Source organism: Pteronotus mesoamericanus, unplaced genomic scaffold, assembly GCF_021234165.1.
Source record: "Pteronotus mesoamericanus isolate MK-2021 breed Mesoamerican mustached bat unplaced genomic scaffold, CSHL_Meso_final scaffold_45, whole genome shotgun sequence".
Lineage (NCBI taxonomy): Eukaryota > Metazoa > Chordata > Mammalia > Chiroptera > Mormoopidae > Pteronotus > Pteronotus mesoamericanus.
The window spans coordinates 202779-220604 of NW_026555317.1; the positions used below are offsets into that span (position 1 = coordinate 202779).

Here is a 17826-nt window from a genome sequence, read left to right on the forward strand (position 1 = left end):
AGACCTACAAGGGCATCAACAGCAGTAAACCCTGACTTTGACTGGATCCACCAGAAGAGAATCCCCTGGGGATCATTTGCAGAGAAGGCAGCAGTGTGGTAGCAAAATAGAAACACAAGAGGAAGAATGGTTGTGTTAATTTGTTTTCTTAAACACATTCAACATTTAAGGCCCTTAGGGCTAACATCAAGGAAGTGTCTGCATTTACAAGTGGATGTTTACTGAGCACGTAATTTGGAATTCAAAACTGAGTAAGATATAGCCCTTATCCTTGAATTTACTGTGTCACAAGGGAGATGGACACATAAACAGATCATTTCCATTTTAATGCATTCTGTAATAGATACAATGGAGATAAAAGTAGGGAATTAGACAATTAAGTCCTATGAACATTCATTTTCTCATCATTAGAGTAGGGATCACAGTAGCTCCAAACTATCATGATGATGATAAAATGGAGCAATAAATGTAAAGTGCTGAGTACAGTGCTTGAAACCTGAGTTCTCTCATCTGTAAAATAATATCACTTCATGAAGTTTGTATAAAGTCTTAGTGAGGCAACATGTGTAAAGCACTTAGTACATTGCTTGGCACATGTTAAGCACTCAAAGTTGTTAGCTATTGATCTTGATACTGCCACTGTGATTTTTTATGGTGCAAACACAGGGCAGCTAATTCAGTGTGTGGCATAATTGTGGAGTGGGGTGTCTGAGAGGCTGTCGAAGCAGTCTTCCCTGAAAATATGATACCTGAGGTGAGTAATGAAGAATGAAAAGCTGTCTGACAAGTGAAAAAGATGGGTGAGAGGGCTTTGTAATGGATTCAGTTCTTGCATGGGACTTCACCTTGTGGAGCTGGCAAAACATCTTCTCTCTGAATAGTAGAACCCTAGGGTGAATCATCAGGGCAGGGCTTTCTACCTGCTCCTGCAACTTTGCTGCTGTGAGCGCTGTGTGTAATTGTGCGCACATAACACACAGAGTTAGGAAACTAAGATCTTTTATACCATTAAGTGAGAGCTATTAAAAACAGTAAAAAAGGAAAGGAGCAGGAATGTGCTTTAGTTAGGGATTTGGGTTGTAAAGTATAGAAATTCACTCAAGTTCAAATAAGGAAGTGTTTACTGTTATGAAGAATATGTACTGATAATGAAGAATTGATAGCAAAATCTGAACTAAGTCTGTTTTATATTTTATTTTTTAAGTTGCTTATTTTTTTATTGTTGTTCAATTACAGTTGTCCCTATTTTCACCCCATTACTCTCCTCTGCTCTACCCACCCCACCTCCCACATTCAATCCTCCCTGCTCCATTGTCTTTGTCCATGGGCCCTTTTTACATGTTCCTTGCCGACCCCTCCCCTTCTTTCCCCTGTTATCACCCTCACTCTCCCCTCTGGTCACTGGCAGTTTGTTCTTTATTTCCATTTCTCTGGTTCTATTTTTCTCACTTGTTTGTTTTATTGATTAGGTTCCAATTATAGGTGAGATTATATGGTATTTGTCTTCACTGCCTGGCCTATTTCACTTCGCATAATGCTCTCCAGTTCCATCCATTCTGATGTGAAGGGTAGGAGCACCTTCTTTCTTCCTGCTGTGTAGTATTCCATTGTGTAAATGTGCCATTGTTTTTTGATCCACTCGTTTACTGATGGACACTTAGGTTACAACACTTGGCTATTGTAAATTGTGCTGCTCTGAACATTGGGGTGCATAGGCTCTTTTAAATTTGTGTTTCAAAATGCTTAGGATATACACTGAGCAGTGGAATAGTGGGTTAAAAGGCAGTTCCATCTTTCCTTTTTTGAGGAAATTCCATATTGTTTTTCACAGTGGCTGTACCAGTCTGCATTCCCACCAACGGTGGACTAGGGTTCCCTTTTCTCCACAACCTCATCAGCACTTATTGTCTGTTGATTTTTTTATGATAGCCGTTCTGACTGGTGTGAAGTGGTACTGCATTGTGGTTTTTATTTGTCTCTCTCTGATGGCTAGCGGTGCTGAGAATCCTTTCATATGTCTATGGGCCCTGTGTATGTCCTCCTTGACGATGTGGCTGTTCAGGTTTGTCCGATTTTTAATTGGATTCCTCATCTTCCTGGTGTGGAGTCATGTGAGTTCCTTATATATTTTGGAGATCAAATCCTTGTCTGAGGTATCACTGACAAATATATTTTTCCATATGATTGGTTCCCTTTTCATTTTGCTTATGTTTTCTTTAGCCATGCAGAAGCTTTTTAATTTGATGAAGTCCCATTTGTTTGTTCTTTCCTTTATGCCCCTTGCTCTGGGGGCCATATCAGTGAAAGTATTGCTGTGGGGATAGCTGAAATTTTCCTGCCTATGTTCTCCTCTAGGACTTTATGGTGTCAGGACTTATATTTAAGTCTTTTATCCATCTTGAGTTTATTTTTGCATATGGTATAGGTTGGTGGTCGAATTTCTTCTTTTTGCACGTAGCTGTCCAGCTCTCCCAACACCATTTGTTGAAGAGGCTGTTTTTACTCCGTTTTATGCTTCTGTCCACTTTGTCAAATATTAGTTGACCATAGAGACATGGGTTTATTTCTGAGCTCTCTATTCTGTTCCATTGATCTATGTGTTTGTTCTTATGCCAGTACGAGACTGTTTTGTTACAGTGACCTTATAATATAGAAAGTCTGTTTTTTAAAAGTGTTTTGTGTTTCATGCAGGTTAACCAGAGATAAATTGAAGATTACATAGACTTTTCACATTCTAATTCTACCCATCTTATATATTTCTTGCAATGACTCCAAAATTCTGTCATGCTATGTCTTTTTATAATTAAATTTTTATTTTTAAAAATATATTATTTTTATAACTTACAAGATGATCACTCTAATTAGTATCTATATGACATCATACATAGTACAATATTATTTACTATATTCCTTATGCTTTGTATTCCCATGACTATTTTTATAACTGCTATACTATCTCTTGATATTTTTTCATCTGTGTGTGATATTTTGTATTTTCTTGTATTATTAAGTGTATTTGATGGTGTTTTTACAATATATTGGAAGAGGATGAATTTGTGGACAGTTATCCATTTGCCAAATTTAAACCTACATCCCTAGGGCTTTTTAAATCCTCCATAGTGCTTATTTTATTGACTATATTATATCTGAGTATGTTTATGATTAGACTTGCAACTCCAGTATAACTGATGTACAGGCAACCTTGACCAGTTTTATCTAATTTCGTGTAGGAGTAGGAGTGGTCAGCTTTCCTTTTTCAATAGCTCAACTATGGAAGGCTAATGACAACCATCTTCTCTTACTTAAGGGCAGTTCAAAGGCTGATCTAGGCTTTATCATTCTTAATTGCTATGAACAAAAACTAATGTTGAATTGTTGCCCGTAACTCAGAAGATTCAAACTAACATCTATATGCATACTGTGGGACATGTATCCATTTACCCCAAAACTGGTCAGCTTTTGCTGCATAATACTTGACTAGAAGAAAAAAATATGCATGCATTTGTATCATAGTGATGTTTCTTTAAGAAATTGGAGAGATGACTATCAGTCTGTTCACAGTGTGAGCAGTCTTAGGGTGGATTCTCCAAAGACTCTTTTTGTTAATATACCCATTTTTTATACAAAAAAAAAAAAATCGTGGTAAGCCCTTTTTTTTTTTTTTAAGAAAAGGAGATTCTCCTTTCCATCCCCGTGTTTGGGAGCCATAACTCTTTGAAAAGTCACAGCTCTAGACCAGAAAGTCATTTCCCATTATTATACATGGATACTGAAAATATTTGCCCCACCTGAGCAAACACTAGGTCTTCAATAGATATTTATTGCATAAGTGAATCATGGAAAAGTGTGGGTTCAATCATTCTAAATTAATTTTTCTCTTCTTTTAAAAATATTTTTGATAGTGTTATAAGGTAAACAAGAACCCCACAATGTCTTAGACAAAAAGATAGACCAAATGAACGCTTGGCTAAATATGGAAACATGATTGTATTTCTCTCTGCAAGCAAAACATTTTTAGAGAATGCTATGTTTTTAAAAAAATTTTATTGTTGTTCAATTTCAGTTGTCCCCATTTTTCCCCTATTACTCTCCATTGCCCTACCCACCCCCACCCTCCACATTCAATCCTACCCTCCATTGTCTTTGTCCATGGGTCCTTTATACATGTTCCTTGACTTGACCCTTCCCCTTTCCCCTGTTACTCCCTTTCTGCCTCCTCAACAAACAATTGAACAAAACAGATCCAGAGACATGGGAATAAAGAGCAAACCAACAGTGACCAAAGGGGAGAATGCTGTCCTCACAGCTCCTTCATGGTGGTTAGCCTTTCCTTATTTCCCTCATTCATGAGTGCCTAATAGTAACATTCACTGTACTCACTGTTCCTGTACTTACTCATCCAAAGTTACTGGAAATTTCCCTGATCTACAGGGCAGATCATGAAATGCCTATAGGCTACTTCTCAGAAGGGAAACATAAGCAGTAATTTTTGTATCATCTCACAATATATTTCATTCTATGGATACTTGATCAATATAGTCAATCAACTACAGCTACTCTGGCTTCAGATTATTGAAATGATAATGTGAGTTTAATCTAAATGCAACTATCTATAATAAGGGAAACTAAGCATTTCCAAGCAGGTGTGGCATGAAGCACTGTCCAACTCTGAGTGCTCCCTATCAGATTTTTTCTCACAAGAAAAACAATCACTGAGCAAGTCTAGTCATTTAAACTAAGTATCAAATAATTATTTTGACCAGTTTTATAATAATTAATTATAAATTATTGATCTATTAATTATATTTTAAGATTTCAGAGCCAAAGTAGTTGTGAAGCTATGATCTGATGTTTATGCTATGTTTTCTACCTTCTTTCATAATGTAACCTAGGATTTCCTAGTTCCTGTAATCTTAAAGAGCTAAATAAAACATTAAATACTTTTGAATCTGCACATAAAATCCTGTGCACTGAGTCCTCTTCAGAATGATCAATTTTAAGGTATGTATTTTAGTATGTGGGATCTATGGATTATCCATGGTCAACAAGGTTAATATATTGCAAGATCGCAGCAGAGGACTGAAACAAATAAACAATAGTTTAATAGCTATAGAAAGAATCCATTTCATTCTATTTTATTTCTTCATCATATACACATGCACATGAACATTCCATGATGTTTCCACAGAAGATTGTTTATGACCAGAAATTTATAAATATAAAATTATATACAATAATTTCTGTATATAATTTTTATTAAAACATTTTAAATGATGTTATTATGAAAAATAACCCAAAGGTAATACAAGTATTGTAGAAATCTATTAGAATATGTCTGCGGGTAAGCAACTGGCCTGGAAAGACACCCAGAGAACAGTAGGGCTGTCTAAGGTGGGGATGCCCTCTGGGTAGTTTCCTTGCTGAGGAAACCATGATCTTGATTCTATAGTTAGTTGAGGTCAGTATAGTCTAGCATTCTTTCTAGAACAATTCCTGCAGTTGTTCATTGCATGAAGTGAGAGAGAAAGGTGGTGAATTTAGAATGATTAGGCTGTCACCATTTTCAAGACTAAGTCATACACTAAATAATTATTAAGAGCCTACTGTTTGTAAGGTACTCTTCTAAGTACTGCAGACCAAGATAAAAACCTCAGTTCTCATGGAATTATTTCTCTAGTTGGATGAACAGTCAACAAATACAGAATTAAACATGTACTATATCAGAGTGTGAACCATGCAATGCTATGGGGGAAAGAATAAAGCAGGCCAAATCCCTAGCGTGAGAACTCGCCAGCGGAGAGGAGAAGACTGTGTGAGAGGGAAAATAGTGAAAGGCTAAGAAAGGGTGTGTAGGCGAGAGGGAATGCGAGAGGAGTGGGAGGGGTTGGAAGGTGACATATCAAGTAGCAATTGGTAGGCAATTATAAGGAATTTAGCTATATTTTAACTTGTAGAAATTTATCAGATATATATTTTTGGTTTGGCATAAGCTACTATTGTAAAATTTTTGGCATTTTGTTCATAACGAAGTTTTTGAAGGAAGAATAATTTCTCAAGGACTGTGAATAAACACATTTTTACATTTTAAAAAAGTTTCCATGTCTCTTTGTTCAAGATCTAAAGTCAAATATAACTGCATAATTATCTTTGCTTTGGTGATATCGGGGCTTCTGTTTTATCAGTTTCTTAGATTCCCCTCTTTCTGTAGCTACTTGTTTTGTTCTTACTTGAGATAATTTACTTCTGTGTATCAGGGATATTATGATTAGAGAGTAACATCTCTGGAATTGCTTCTAGTTTGTATTTTAAGAGTATCATCGTCATTTTTGCGGAAACTTTCTCTATTGCAGCTTTTGAAAATATGCACTGTCTGGGACCAAGTCTTTTTAATAATAGATTTATCATAGCATTTAAATTTTTAAATTACAACAATAAATTACAGTTTACTTTTAAGATATTTTTGAATCAGTTTCAAGTATACAGCTTAGTGGTTAGACAATCATATACTTTACTTAGTGTTACCTTCAATATGTCCAGTACCCACCTGGCACCATACATAGTTATCACAATATTATTTACTATATTCCCTGTGCTTTATATCTCTGTGTCTATTTTGTAACTACCAATTTGTACTTCTTAATCTCTTCACCTCTTTCTCCCAGTCTTCCAACTTGTAACCTCTCCACTCTGGCAACCACCAGTCTGCTCTGTGTCTATGAGTCTGCTTCAATTTTGTTTGTTCATTTATTTTGTTCATTAGATCTCACATATAAGTGTAATCACATGTTACTTGTCTTTCTCTGACTTATTTCACTGAGCATAATAGGTTTATCCACGCTCTCACAAACAGTAAGATTTCATTTTTTTCTATGGCTGAGTAATATTCCACTGTATATATGTACTACGGCTTTTTTAATCCACTCTATTGATAGGCACTTGGGTTACTTCTATATCTTTGTGATTGTAAATAACACTGCAGTGAACATAAGGGTACATATATTCTTTTGAATTAGTGTTTTGGATTTCTTTGGATAAATCCCTAGAATTGGAATTGCTGTGTCATGGGCAGTTCCATTTTTCATTTTTTGAGGAAATTCCACACTTTTCCAGAGTCACAGCATTTTCTTGTACGTGCTATGAGCCAAGGAACAAAACTTATTCTACTTGTTCCCACTTCTTCAGAATCCAGGAATAGTTAAGGTGATCCTAGTTAGAGAGAGCTTAGAACACTTGCAATTTTGCTTTAGAATATACAATTATAAATTTATAAATTCCAAAATTTTATTTTTCCTGTCTTCATTCTCTCACCAGGCAATTTCCCAGCTCTGTAGACTATTACATGGTCTGTTTTTACTGAAAGTAGGAGAGTTTTAGAAGTAAATAAAAATATTTGATGAAAATAAATACACATAAAGAAGGTGCTCTAGTGTTTTATATTAAGGGTAGATTTCAGTTCTTACAGTCTGTTTCATGATATATGCACTCAATGTCTCATAAAAGCAACTTTCTGGAATGGTCTTCATCTTTGTGACATGTTGAGGAAGACCCCGAGGCCGGGAGTCCTGTGCTGAGGTGTTGGTTGCTCCAGCCAGCTGTTAAGGCTCTCAGCTGAACTGCTGTGATCAGAACTAAAGTCACATTATGTCTGTGCTGGTGGACAGAGTCGCTTCTAGCTTGAGTTCAGGTGAGTAACTGTATACAATGACACTTCATGTAGAAAATAATTAAACATGTTTCCTGGTGTGTGGCTGCATTTTAACCATTTTAGTCCCATCATCTGAGCATTAGGCTTAGAAAAAACAATGTACAAACTGGGTTTTACAATTTTCTATTTTATTCTGCATGAATTGTCAATCTAGTTCCCACCCAGCATTGAAAGAACTGGTTTCATAATGAATTTTCTCCGCAGGGTTTTGTACTAGAGGTATTTAAATGACCATGTGATAGATTATAAACTTCAACCTGGAACACTTTAACTGGAAAACACAGCACAGCAAAATAAAATATAACCCATAATTGTCAAGCTGTACCTTCAAATAAAGTTTAATAGTAAAACCATGAAATCTTACAAAATGTTTTATAAAGAGGGACAAGGAACAGTAGTTCCTTTCTATTTTGCTACAGTTAAGGCAGCTTTGGGTTTATAGAAGGAAAAAAGAAAGGACTTATCATTTGGAATACAAACTATGCCAGGCATAGTGTGAGGCATATGCACATATATTAACTCATGTTCTATGAGGTAGATATAATTCTGTTCCTAAGGTCAGAAAATGGGCAAGCAGACAACATATCCAAAGTAGAATGTGTTGAAGTTGGCTTTTTTTTTTTTTTTTAACATTTTGCACAAGGAAGATTCAACTGCTCAGCTACTCAGGAGCTTTAAATTTCTTCTTTTATAACTAGAAAAAAAAGTCAGCCTGCCCCACAAATTCCTAGATGTCACTATCAAAAGCTCTTTTTTCTCCTAATAAATTTCACTATTTCTTCCTCTTTGATAGCAGGGCTTCAGAAACATACAGTGATTCCCTTTCTTCAGAATTGCAAAAGACAAATTTAATAGAAGATAAAAGCAAACCAAACTAGGTGTTTAGGTGTGGCCATTAGTGTCTAGGAAATTTGTTGTATGTATGATTCTAAAATTTCCCCCAAACATTTCAAGCCTCCAAATCCACAGAACCTATGAATATGATGATATGACTCCCAAGATTGCATTATGCGATGTGGCACAGCTGACCTTATAAAAGAGAGGTTATCCAGATGTGTCTAATTACATGAGGTTGCAAAAACAGAGGACTTTCTCTGTAATGGGACAGAATGGTAGAAGTCAAAGATACTTGAAACATCAGGAGGATTCAATGCACTGTTGATAAATTAAGATGGAGGGGGCCACATCCGAGGGAATGAAGGTAGCCTCTAGAAGCTGAGAGTAGCTGAGGGCTTTTCCAGCAAAGAATAGGAGACCTCCGACCTACAGCCCTAAGGATTGGTATTCTGCCTACAACCTGAATGAACTGGAAAGCAGATACTTTCTGTCCCCAGATAAAAGTCCAGCCAGCCAACCCCTTCATTTAGAACTTGTGATACCTAAGCAGAGAAACCAGTTGTACACGCCAGACCTCTAACAAAACTGTGACCTAATACGTGGGTATTTTATTAAGACACTAAATTTGTGCTAATTATGTGTTAAGCAGCAAGAGAAAACTAGTTACAATTATTTCCTAACTCTTTGAATGTCTAGGCCAGTTTTATTCTTTTTTGTCCCTTACCATGCAGCTAATGAGACAGAGACATCTACCAGTTGTTTGCTATTTTATCACCCTGTTCAATTTCAGCATATCACAATTTGTCAATCAGTAATAATCTAATTTATTAGTTTGTGTGTTGGCTGCTCCCTGGGTAAACTATAAAATCTGTGCAGGTAGGATTTGTTTTCTTTACTTATCCCTGAAACTCGTACATGGTACGACTAGCTTTGATTTGCTGAATTGCATGAGTAAATATTGCTTCCAGCAACTTGACACCTACCTTAAATAGACGACATTCTAAATAACTTAAAATATATTTGAACAAGGATTCAACTACTAAATTGTGTTGAAATGGTTATTTAAATATTTTAAATGTTTTGGCAATTCAGTAAATTTCTAAAACCAATTACTGTTTCCTGTGTCTTTTTACTCGTAGGATTATTGATTTCCTTTGGTTAATTTTAAATACTTTTTTTCACAAATAATTTAGCTACAACTTCATTTGGTTTTATTCATATATAAAGAGTGCTTTCTGGTTTTCTTTGTTGCCATTCCACTCTATTAGGTACATAATATACACATAAAGTACATGTCACAATTTATGAAAAATGGAGAAACATCTGAAGAGATGCTTATATCAGAAATGGAACATTGCACTGCTGTTCAGAGAGAAAAATATCTTTGGGTAATTGATTCCAAAGCATGTAAAATTATACCAATTTGTGTTTGCAACAAGCTGAAAAGTTCTAAGCCAAACAACGTCTTGTAGACTGACTGTATAAAGGTTACAAGGAAAAAAAAAAGAAAGTTAGTTGTTGGTGGCATTAAGTAGGCAGGTACTGAAGGCTGAGTGACATGAATGCCTATACCCACATATCAGGAATATCAAAATGAAGGGGGAAATGGGGGGAGGGTTTTAATAAGAATCATAGACTAAGAATCGTACATGAATATTCGTACTCACTCTCCATTTGATGTCTGCACTGGAGAACACTGAGATTATATGCTGAATAAATAAAAGGTCACTGGCCATGAAACTGTCTGAACAATGCCCCCGACAGTACCCAAATCAGTGTGTTAAATATGGGACCAAGAAAATCACTTTGGAAGTCTCCCTCAGAACATGAAGTAATATTAAAAAAATCTACCTGCCTTTCATAGAGGAAATAGTGGATAATCCAACCTTGAATAGTGCATAGAAGAGTCATCTCAAGTAGACACATTGTCTTCCTCTCCTTCTCCACTCACTTCTCCAATTCCTTCACCTCAATCTATGCATGAAATTATCCTCCAATTCCAAAAAATGCCTTGCTTTCCTTGTCTCCATATTTTTTTCAGCCTGTCCTACTATATGGGATATTCTTTTCCTTATTCTAAAATTGGATAAAACAACTACTTCTAATACCCATTTAATCATGTACTAATAGTATGACCATAAAAAATTATTTAAACTTTCTGAGCAGTCGTTTACTGATTTACAAAATAGGAATAATTATAATAACTACTGTATTAGTTTTTTTTAGGACTGTCATTACATAGTGCTACAGTCTGGGTAATATAAATCACAGAAATATTGTTTCACCACTCGGGAGGCTAGAAGTCTTAAATCAAGATGTCAGCAGGATTGATTCCTTCTGAGGGCTGAGGGTGAAGTTGTGCGGATCTCTATCTTAGCTTCTGATGGGTTTCCTGCAATGTTTGGCATTTCCTAGCAGCATAACTCCAGTCTTCACATGGTATTCCTCCTGTTTCTCTATCTCTGTACACAAATTTTTTCTTTTACTAAGACAAATTTTTTCTTTTACTAAGACTTAGTCATACTGGGGGACCCTACTCCAGTATGACTAAGTTTAACTTAACTAATCTTATGTAATTATACATGCAATGACCCTATTTCCAAATGAGGTCACATTCTGATGTACTAGAGGTTGGGGCTTCAATAGATGATTTTTGTGCGGGGAGCTGGAATATAAACCATCAGGGTTATTATGAAAACTCAATAAAATAATATATAAAAATACTTTGCACAATGTTTGGCACATAAAAATTACTGAATAAATTATCTGATATTAAGGGATATGGAACATTTTGTTTATATAAAGTGTTGCAACTATTTTTTGCTGTTTATTATTTGCACTTCTCTCTCTCTCTGTCTTTCTATCACATACACACACACAATTCATTCTTTCACTCTTCATGCAGTCAAATATTTCTCTGTTTTCTTTTTTGTGCTTTATCATCATGCTGTGTTTCTTTATATACCTCTATCAGCCTTTATTTTATTTCCTGTAGCAAAAGAAATTGTGATAAGGAAATCATTGGCACCAGTTATGCTTTACAAGAAACAGATTCTGCTTGTCTTTTCTACAACAGTTGGCTGTCTCAACCTCAAAAAGACCATCTTGAAAAACAGCTGGATTTTAAAAGTGGGTCATTTGTTAGACGACAGCCTTGGTTAGTAACACAATGCTATTACATACAGAGAAGGCAAACACTGACATCAAAAGGTCCCAAAACTTTCTACTTTGCAAGGACTCGTTCATAAAATTCTCACAAGAAATTGACTTTGGTCAAAAATTCACTGTAAGCTGTCAAAACAAATGTGAAACTTTCTGGCTTGGAAGTCATGGTTAATACACATCTTGATGCTACAGTGACAGGTGAAGCCAGCAGAGCTGTCCATTGTAAAAGTTTTAACACTAGATGGATTTTAATAAAAGGCCCTCGGAGAATCATGAGGTCTCAAAGTGCTGTATAAATGCCTAAAATTAAAATAACAACAAAAATGGACACAAATGATACGCATTTCAGGATGTGTCAACTGTATAATTTCGTATCTTTTTGTTTCTTTTGGCATGACGTTCATGTACATGCATAGGCACTATACCAAAATTAAATTACTTAAGTTTGAGCCTGAACCATATGAGAGATTCTAGTAACTACCTTTCAAACTATGAAACAGTCCCTTGTCATGATAATTAAATTATATGTTCCATGTAAGAAGAATCTTAGCACAGTTCCCAGGTATGAGATTTGTTTTATTATTGCCATCATCACCATTATATTAAAATATTTTTATAAAACATCTAATTTAAATTTTAAACCTTTTATTAATTACCTAGAAAACTATAAATAAAAGAGAAATTTCTAAAATATACTCTATTGTTTTTAGAAATTGAAATGTTTGCAGTTCTTCTTTCTCTCATCACTGCTCTTTCAAATGTCCTGTATCTCAGAATAAATAATCTCTTTTTTGTGTGTATCACCTCAAAGCATGCAAAATGCAGAAATGCGAGGATGCATTTTGGGATTATTTGCATTTCACAGATGAATTACCTGGGGATCCATAACACCTCTCAAGGACATTGAAAATATAACAGGAATGATTTAAAAATATAAATACTTCAGAATCTATTCAAACAAATGTTGACATTTCTTTCAGCCTAACGTAATACTATAGTATAAGGGGCAATGTTCAGATTAACAATATTACTTTGTTACAGAGGCTATCATTTTAAAAAGTCTCAAAGTAGCCACTGTTAATTTAGGAGCTAGTGGAATAGGCAGAGCATTGATGCCTGTAATTAAAGGTGAGTTCATAATCTTAAAAACAATCTTTATCAAGACCTTTGGCTATAATTACTTGAGTTTGGATCTGGTCAGAAACAAATGCATTAAGAACCTACCAAGTTCTGAGGAAATAATATTTCTAAAGAACATCTAAGCCAGACTTATACTAGCTTCTCACTGTCAAATTACCAACACCACCCAGGGCCTCCTAACCTCCCCCAATAGCAGTGAAGCTCCGAAGCTGTGCGGCCTCCAGAAAGGGCAGAAAGGACAACCTCACCAATACCCACCTTCTTGTGACCATGAGAGAAAGAGGACAGATGTACCTCCTGGATGGAAGAGTGGAGGCCAGGGAGGGAACGCTACAGCAAAACCAGAAGCTGCCAGGTGGTTTAACAATAGAATGTACTTCTTTGCCAGGAAAAGGGGTTCTCACTCTTCCTTCTAAACAGGATAGGCTCATTGTTTTGGCCCAGAGATGGCTGTATGATTCCTATTATTTTCTCTTTTCCCAATGGAAGCTTTTTACTGTAGCTACTTATTTTCCTCCTCTATTTTTTCATTCGTATGTTTCATGTCCCAGAGTGGGAAAGCAGATGTCTTTATAATTGACTAGGCCACAGGAGCTACAAGTGGAATTGATGGAGAAAGTAGCACATTACCTGCAGTTTGAGCAGGATGCAGTTACCAGATGCAGAAGCTCAGTTGCAACTTTTTGACAGGGAAACAAGTACAGAATGGAAGAAGGACATGTAAAGATGTGAGTAATTAGGAAGGGGCTGTCACAGATACTATACTGGATATCAAATATCACATTTTACCATCTTCCTTAAAACATAATTTTTATTTTACTCTGGGCTGATTTTATTCATAGCTAAAAACATCCATTTTCCAGCAAATTTTGCAGGTTAAAATGAACAAGGGGACGTAAGCGGTAGTTGCTGAGTAGGGTTTCTAGAACTTGTCTTTAAGAAGGCTCACTCAGACATGAGGGCCGCCATTTTGCCTGTCATCCTTTTCTGTACAACCTGGAATGCAAGCATAGTGGCTGGAGTCCTGCAGCCCTCCTGTGACTTGGAAAATGGAAGCAACACACTAAAGACAAGGTGGCAAAAAGAAATTCTGAATTCTGAGTAAGGTGGTTTTAATGTTTCCCACAGATTGAGTAAACTTTAGACAGGTTTCTTCCTTGCTTTATACCTGACCCTCCCCTTTCTTACCACATTTACTTTAGAAAACTCATAATTACTAATCCTTTCTCTGCCCCTCTAGAAAGTGTCTTAATCTCCCTAAAGGCACGTGCCAGTTTTAAGACCCTAGGGCTAGTGTTTCTGTAGGATCTTGGAACCATTTCTTTTAAGTGTAAACATCAAAAAGGAAAATGTTAGAGCTCTATCCCTCAGTCTCTCAGGAAGTATACAAACCTAAACTCAGTGGGGGCCTTGCTCCAACTTGTAAGACTACCTCCTGCCGGGAAGAGAGGAGAATATTTCATTTTCCTTTGGATAAAAGAAAAAATGGGCTATGATCCCCATCCCCAGTACTTAATACACTCCCTTGTCCTTTACTTCAGCGGGGCTGAAGTATCCAAACCTGGTCTGTGCTCTTTCCTCTCTGGCTGGCAATATTATCGGAATAAATCAATTTCTGTCTGCTCATCTTGTCCAGTGCAATTTTTCTTTAACAATCACTAATGGCTTTGTGGAATCACAAGCACATCTCTGGACTGCCTAGCTTCAAACTCCTTTAACTTGATCAAATAATCTCCCTATTTGTTTAAGACACTGTAGTCAGTTCAATGTTACCAGTAGCCAAAAAAAATTCCTAACTGCTAGGTAGATTTGAGATGCAAGATTGAGTAAGAAAACCAGGAAGAGCCTACAGTGGTCTCTAGAGTATATCTTGGGAATGGTCTGATCAGAGTTAAAATATCCTAATCTCCTTTCACTTTCTGGAAGCAGGATATAAAGTATTAATTTAATTGTAACTCTCTAAATTTAAATATGCATGGTAAAATTTAAAATAACTACTACAAGATTAAATACCGAAGAATGTAATTTTCAATACTGTAGCGGTAAAACTTAAAAAATTAAAATGGGAATTTAATTAACCCAACAAAAGATCGATAAAATAGAAACAAAAATATATACAGAAAATTCCAAAGAGATAGAATGCGCAAACACAGATATTCTTTTATCAGATGCTAACTATGTGAAGTGATGGATGTGTTAATTAGTTTGTGGAAATCATTTCACAGTTGATATGTACATTAAGTCATCATGTTATACTCCATAAAAATTCTGTTGTAAAACATCAATATATATTATTTTAATTTGTCAACCATACCTCCATAAAGCTGGAGGAAAACAAAGATCTATAAAGTAACCTCAAAATATATAATGTAAACATTTATAAAACTACCAATCAACTACATTTTGTTTTTCAGTAATTGAGAAGTTAAGAAAGAACAATTGACTTTAAAATATAATTGAGGTAATAAAGGTAAGCGTAAAAACTTAGGAATCAGAGGAATATTGGAGGTAGCCTGACTGAGCATCTGAGGCGCTGGATTAAGGAATCAGAGAAATACATAATAAAGAAAATCAAACTAGCCCATGGTTGTTTTAAAAAACGACATAAAATAAAAAATCAAACTCCACTAGAACTCGCCAAGAAAATAATAAAATGCTCAAAATTATTTTAGAAACTGAAAAGAAATATATTAACAGATACAGGAGAGATTTATAAAGGTAGGAGACTTTACACCTCTTGTAATTAAAAACATCCTAAAAGCATTTAAAAATAGCCTCGCACATTGGCTCTAAGATATGTATAAAACCTTAATAATACTAGAACATTAAAATATAAATCATTTGTTAAGTCTTTCCCACAAGAAAACTCTACACACAGGTGGTTTTATAATTACTATACAGCATTGATTTAACAGATTATTTCAGTATTACACAAGCGTCTAAACAATAGAAAATGAGGCCACTCTCCAGTTCATTTTATAATATTCAGATAATTATTACATAAAAATTAGTCAAATACTATAAAATAATATTAAACTATGTCAATCTCTTCATTAACCCAGATTTTATAATATGCTAAATAAAATATTGTATGAATCCAAGCAATATGTATGATAATATATAAAAGTCATGACAAAATATATTCCAGGATTCTGGGTTGATTTGACATCGGAAACCAATTATTGAATTCACTGTGTTATTATGTTAATTGAGTTTAGAAAAAGCAAAGAATAGTCTCAAATGATGTAGAGAAGTTATTTGATAAAAAGCAAAAGCCATTTATGATACAAAAAACTTTTAACAAACTACAAATAGAAAAGAGTATAGCAAATATTATACATATTGATAAAATATTAGTCATTCATTTTCAAATCAGATATAAGACAGTAATATCTGGTATCAAGGTTTCGACATTATTTTGAAGTCCCTGATAATGCAGTATAACAAAAAAAGGGGGGATATAAATATTAAAAGGGTAAAACCAAACTACCATGTTGTATATAATATGACTGTATATTGAGAAAACTCTGCTTTACAAATATTAATATGAATAAGGCAGTTTAGCAAGTTTCCTGACATATGTTAAATTTTAAAAAAAATCTAATTGTTTTTCTATGCTCTAGAAAACAATGAAACAAAATTCCAATTATCAAAGCTATAAAAATTACAAAAATAACTCTTATTCCAGGTAAGACAGAACACGCAAATTCCATCCTATCTCTTCTGCTAAATGCAGCTATAAAACCTTAACAGAATTCAGGAAACAACTGTTTTAAGAGTCTGAAAAGTGAACATGATCTTGCAGATAAGGTGAAAAGACCAGAATTCAAAATACCACCAAAGCAGTGGTGAGGTGCTATTGTTTTCCTCTGTGATATCCCTCACCTTTGAAATACACCAAACCTGCTGTGATTAGTCCCTTCTCTTGGAACCTGTTTAGAAAGATTTGTTAGGCAGAATTAGAAAGCTTAGTTATATATTTCTCTATCAGGAAATCGTCATCGTTATTTGTGTAGTCAAACAAATAGGCATTTGGTGGACTTCTGAAAATCAAGGCATACTTGGGATCAAGGATGTTAGGAATCTATGAGAGATTTGTTTCTCTTTTTGTGAAACTCAGAAGCAATTGAATTTGTAATGCCTATGCTCCTCATTTACACCATTTGTAAAATTTGAAGGCAAGTATTAAAAGCCAAATCTGGGATGTTTACATTTAGGTCAGAGTATCTATTGTTATATTATACTGTTGATAAGAATCACTTTCCATCATTATTCTAGTCATAACAGCCTCCTATAATATTTTCAGATTAGAGTTTTGCTGTCTTGTTTTATTATACATTTAAAGCAAGTATGGAACTAGAATTAACACCCCCCCACCCCCGCTCCTCTTTTTATGAATAATCAGTTGTCCTGGGACCATGATCAGATCTGTAAATAACACCATTTTTGGTTATTGTGTGTGTGCTTTGTCCTGTTTACAATGGCCTGTTTATCTCTTCTACTGCCTTGATTATTATAGTTTATTAATAGCAATATATAACATGTCATCATGTTTGACAGGGCAAGCCCTCATCCATCATAGTTTTTCTTTGGGGTATCATAGTTATTCTTGTCCTTTTGAATTTCCATATTCATTTATATCAATAAATCATACTATTAGGTCCTATGAAAAATAATTTCTTGCCTTTTTATGTAATTGTGTTGAATCTGCAGATTTATATAAAAATAATTGATGTGTATAACAGTATGCCTTTCTATAGCTGAGCATGCAGTCTTTTTCAGTTTATTAATAATGTTTTATTATTTTTTCTATAAAGCACTTGTTCAACTTTTCTTGCAGGCAAATGTGTACACTGTTACTATTACTAAATATGATTCTGAATTTTTTGCTAAGAACTTTTGCATAATGATTTTATACTATATATTGTTATTATTCATCTAATGGATCCATGTTTGCCCAATAAATTTTACAGTGATAT

The 17826-nt window shown here is 34.9% G+C and overlaps 1 pseudogene; it reads left to right on the forward strand.

Moving 5' to 3' along the window:
• LOC129086814 (ribosomal biogenesis protein LAS1L-like) overlaps positions 1 to 17826 on the forward strand; it is a 106217-nt pseudogene that overhangs the window by 80768 nt on the left and 7623 nt on the right.